The sequence below is a fragment of the Martes martes genome (genome assembly GCF_963455335.1).
Source record: "Martes martes genome assembly, chromosome: 6".
NCBI classification, from domain to species: domain Eukaryota; kingdom Metazoa; phylum Chordata; class Mammalia; order Carnivora; family Mustelidae; genus Martes; species Martes martes.
The window spans coordinates 100,621,796-100,627,795 of NC_137893.1; positions in this window are offsets into that span (position 1 = coordinate 100,621,796).

Below are 6,000 nucleotides of genomic sequence, written 5' to 3' on the forward strand. Positions count from 1 at the left end.
AAGAGAAAAGCTCTCAGTTTTTCCCCATTGAGAATATTCTCTGTGGCCTTTTGTTTATGGCTTTTATGATATTGAGGTATGTTCCCACTAACCCTACACTGTGAAGAGTTTTAATCAGAAAGATGCTATACTTTGTCAAATGGCTTTTTCTGTGTTATTAGAGAGGATCATACTCACTCTTAAATGATAGCTTAACTAGGCATAGACTTCTGTTTCCAATTTTTCTCCCTTTTTAAAGTATAAAGATATAATAATACTGTGCTCTGGACTGTGAAAGTGTCACTACAAAATCACTTGGGTCTTGCTTTTACCAAAAGCCTCAAGAATTTCCATGGAGTAGAAAGAGATTTTATAGTAAATTCTTATAGTTTTGATTCCATATAGTTGAACAATGTCACTCCACAGTTTCATATAACACAAGTCTGTAATTTTGATTTCTTACAGATGACACTTCCACTACCAAAGTTCCAATATGCTTTCCTAATTTTTTCTAGTGGGTGGCCAAAATTCCTCACCACAGAAAGACCCAGTCTCCTGTAGTGGAATGACTACCAGAACCTCCATCCCAATGGCCTTATCAGATTTGAAACCCTGAGGGGCTATTGCATTCTGACAGGATTAATTTCTCCATACTTTTGACATGCAGAGATTTATCTTCTTTCCTTGTTTGCATTTAGCTATGGATTTTTTAACAGCTTTATCAAGAGATAACTGAACTACTACCTACTGCACATATTCGAAGTGTATAATTTGATATTTATGCATGTCTGTGCATGTGTGCACATGCATTTCTTTGTGTGTACAGTGGTATCTCAATATGGAATTATTTCTTAGTTTTTTAAAATAGCTTAAGATATGACTGACATATAATAAACTGCACATGCTTAGAGGGTACAGTTATCCATGAAAACATCATCACCATCAAAATCATGAACATATCCATCATCCCCCAAATTTCTTCTCCGCCTTTGTAATCACTCCCACCAGGGCCTCCCACCAATGTCTGAGCAATCTCTGATCTGTTTTATGTTAGTTTAGGTTAGTTTGAATGTTGTAGAATTTGATATCAATTTAGGGATATACTGTGTTTTCTTTTCTGTCTGGATTCCTTTATTCAGTATAATTATTTTGAGGTTCATTGTTTTTGTGGCATGAATAATCCAGCTCTTTATTACTTTTTATTGCTTAGTAGTATCATATTATATGATAGACCACAATGTGTTCACCCAGGTATCTGCTCATGGATGTTTGAATTATTTCCAATTTTTTTGCCCATTACCAGCAAAGCTTCTATGAACAACCATGTACAAGTCTTTGCATGCTTTCTTTATTCTTAGGTAGGTAACTAAGAGTGGAATGACTATGTCCTAGAGTATTTGCATATTTGTAAGTATATGTGTAACATAGTGACAAATTGTCCAACTGTTTTCCAAAGCACTTATATCCATTTTTTATTTCCACCAGCATGGTGGAAATCACTCTATATGAGAGATTCAGTAGTTCTACGTCATTGCCAACAGGAGGTACAGATCAAATTTTAAATTTTATTGATTCTAACAGGGATGTAGTAGTAACTAATTTTCATTTTAATTGACATTTACTTAATGGCTAATGATGTTGACCATTTTTTCATATGCTTAGTTGCCATCCATATATCTTCTTTGGTAAAGTGTCACTTCAGATGTTCTGCCCATTTCTTTACTAGATTTTTTGTTTTCTTATTATTGATCTTCTATATTTGGGCCTGAGTCCTTTATTAATATTTTCTCTCACTTTACAGCAAGTCTTTTTATACTTTGGAACAGTGCCTTTGCCAGGACAAAAGTTTTTAATTTTGATAAAGTACAACTTACCAATCTTTTTTCTTTTATGGGTCAAACTCTTGGTGTCATATTTAAGAAATAATTGCCAAATTCAAGATCACAAAGACTTCTGTCTAATAATGTCATATTATTTTAGGTTTTTATTTGTTATACAATGAATTCTTTTATATATGAGTAAACAGTTGTGCATTTGCTGGAAATATTATCAGTTCTTCACTGAATTTCTTGTAGATTGCCCAAAATCAGTTATCTGTATATGTATGGATCTATTTCTGGATTGTATTCTGTTCTTTTGATCCAATTGCCTATCTTGATGTCAACACTACATGTATGATTTCTATAGCATATAAGTCATGAAATCAGAAAATGTGAACCCTCAAACTTTTTTATTTTTCAAAGTTTTTTTAAATTTTACTCCTTTATATTTCCATATGAATTTTATAATCAGCTTGTCAATTTCTATTCCTATCATCAAATTCTATTATAATTTCTGCAAAGATTTGAATAGGGCTTGCATTGAATCTATATAACAATTTGGGAAAAACTGACATTTTAACAATGTCAAGTCTTTCAAGCCATGAACAAGGTTTACATTTCCATTATTAAATTTAAATTTCTCTCTACAATGTTTTGTAGTGTTCAGTTTACAGCTTTTGCTTTAATTATTTTTGTTTTGTTTTTATATTAGGCTAATGCTGGCCTTATTGAATGAATTAAGGATCTTGAAAAGTCTATGTATAGTTGGCATTATTTTGTCCTTAAATGTTTGGTAGAATTCTCCTCTAAAGCCACATTGCTTTGGAAATTTCTGTGGAAATTAATTTCTTTAAAAAACAGTACTGGGGTTTCCTGGGTGCCTCAGTCAATCATCTGCCTTTGGCTCAGGTCATGATCCCAGGGTCCTGGCATCAAACCTCGTGTCAGGCTCCCTGATCAATGCGGAGTCTGCTTCTCCTCCCCTGCCCTCTTCCTTCTGCTCCCCCTGCTTGTGCTCTCTCTCATTTACTTTCTGTTAAATAACTTAATAAAATCTTTAAAAAAATAAATGTTTGAAAGACATGGTACTGGGGCACCTGGGTGGCTCAGTGGGTTAAGCCTCTGCCTTCGACTCAGGTCATGGTCTCAGGGTCCGGGGATCGAGCCCCACATCGTGCTCTCTGCTCAGCGGGGACCCTGCTTCCCCTTCTCTCTCTGCCTGCCTCTCTGCCTACTTGTGATCTCTCTCTGTCAAAATAAATAAATAAAATTTAAAAAATAAAATAAAATAAATCATTAAAAAATAATAAAAAAATAAAAGACATGGTACTATTCAAGTGATCCATCTTTTCTTGAGTCAGCATTTGCATTTTATGTCATCTGAACAATTGTCTAGTTCATTTAATTTGACAAATCCATTGATGTAAAGTCATTCATAATATACCTTTATTGTTCCTTCAATTTCTATAGAATCTCTAGTGTGTTACCTCTCCATTCCAGAGATTGAGTGTAATTTATGTTCTCTCTCTCTTCTGATTAATCTGGCTGGAAGTTTAACAATTTTAATGATATTCTCAAATATTTGATATTCTCAAACAAGTTTATGGTTTCCCTGATTTACACTATTGTTTTGTTTTCTATTACACTGATGCTGCCTTCAGTATTTATTTCCTTTCTTTTATTTGTTTGTACCTTAAGGTGGAAACTGAGGTCATTAATTTGAGAACTTTAGTGCCATAAATTTCGTTTTTGTATTGCTTTTCATTTTGTAGCAGTATTCCATAAATGTTCACATCTTATGTTTTCAGTTTTCATAGTTATATATAATTTCTGGGGTGCCTGGGTGGCAAAGTCAATTAAGCATCTTACTCTCGATTTTGGCCCACGTCATGTCTCAGGTCATCAACTCAAGGTCACAGAGTCTGCTTGAGATTCCTTCTCTCTCCTTCCCACCTCCCCCTCCTCCTATTCATGCTCTCTCTCACTCTCAAATAAATAAATATTTAAAAAGATTTCTAATCAGTTTATGTTTTCATTTTTTAGTTAAAAATAATTTCCAATTTTCTTTCCATTTCTGTGACACATCGGTTATTTAAAAGTATGATATTTTAATTTCCTCACATTTGGGAATTTTCCCAATTTCTTTCCAATTTAATTTATTCTAATTTATTTCTAATTCAATTCCACCATGGTCAGAGAACATACTTTGTATCATCTTAATATTCTTGTATTTATTGAGAATTGTTTTATATACCAAATGTGGTCTATCTTGGTAAGAATCCCTTGTTCACAGAAAATGTGTATTCTGTTGTTATCAGGTAAAGTGCTTTATAAATATCAATTAAGTCAAGCTGGTTGATGGTGTTTTCAAGTTTTCTATATCCTTGCTAATTTAGGAGGGATATTAAAATATCCAACAATTATTATGGATTTGTCTTTTGTTTATTTTAGTTCTATTAGCTGTTTCTTCATATATTTTGAAGCTCTATTTTAGGAGCATAAACTTTAGGATTATGTTGCATCTTCTTTGTGAACTGACCACTTTATCTTTATAAGATGACTTCCTTTAGGGGTGCCTGGCTGGCTCAGTGGGTTAAAGCCTCTGCCTTCGGCATAGGTCATGATCCCAGGGTCCTGGGAATCTCTGCTCAGCAGGGAGTCCGTTTCCCTCCCTCTCTCTGCCTGCCTCTCTGCCAACTAGTGATCTGTCTCTCTGTCAAATAAATAAATAAAATCTTTAAAAAAAAAAAATGACTTCCTTCACCCCAGCAGTATTCTCTGCTCTAAACTCTCTTTTATTTAATATTAATATGGACTCCAGCTTTGTTTTTTTTTTTTTTTTTTTTTTTTTTTTTTAATTTTTTTATTTTAATAAACATATAATGTATTTTTATCCCCAGGGGTACAGGTCTGTGAATCGTCTGGTTTACACATTTCACAGCACTCATCATAGCACATACCCTCCCCAATGTCCATTTCCCCACCACCCTCTCCCATCCCCCTTCCCCCCCGCAACCCTCAGTCTGTTTCTTGAGATTGAGTCTTTTATGGTTTGTCTCCCTCCCAATCCCATCTTTTCATTTTTTCTTTTCCTACCCCTCCCCAAACCCCCCCACCTTGCATCTCCACTTCCTCATATCAAAGAGATCATATGATAGTTATATTTCTCCGATTGACTTATTTCGCTAAGCATGATACCCTCTAGTTCCATCCACGTCGTCGCAAATGGCAAGATTTCATGTCTTTTGATGGCTGCATAGTATTCCATTGTGTATATATACCACATCTTCTTTATCCATTCATCTGTTGATGGACATCTAGGTGCTTTCCACAGTTTGGCTATTGTGGACATTGCTGCTATAAACATTCGGGTGCACGTGCCCCTTCGGAGCACCACGTTTGTATCTTTAGGATATATACCCAGGAGTGCAATTGCTGGGTCGTAGGGTAGCTCTATTTTCAGTTTTTTGAGGAACCTCCACACTGTTTTCCAGAGTGGTTGCACCAGCTTGCATTCCCACCAACAGTGTAGGAGGGTTCCCCTCTCTCCGCATCCTCGCCAGCATCTGTCATTTCTTGACTTGTTAATTTTAGCCATTCTGACTGGTGTGAGGTGGTATCTCATTGTGGTTTTGATTTGTATTTCCCTGATGCCGAGTGATGTGGAGCATTTTTTCATGTGTCTGTTGGCCATCTGGATGTCTTCCTTGCAGAAATGTCTGTTCATGTCCTCTGCCCATTTCTTGACTGGATTATTTGTTCTTTGGGTATTGAGTTTGATAAGCTCTTTATAGATTTTGGATACGAGCCCTTTATCTGATATGTCGTTTGCAAATATCTTCTCCCATTCTGTCAGTTGTCTTTTGGTTTTGTTAACTGTTTCCTTTGCTGTGCAAAAGCTTTTGATCTTGATGAAATCCCAATAGTTCATTTTTGCCCTTGCTTCTGTTGCCTTTGACGATGTTCCTAGGAAGAAGTTGCTGCGGTGGAGGTCAAAGAGGTTGCTGCCTGCATTCTCCTCAAGGATTTTGATAGATTCCTTTCGCACATTGAGGTCCTTCATCCACTTTGAGTCTATTTTCGTGTGTGGTGTAAGGAAATAGTCCAATTTCATTTTTCTGCATGTGGCTGTCCAATTTTCCCAGCACCATTTGTTGAAGAGGCTGTCTTTTTTCCATTGGATATTCTTTCCTGCTTTGTC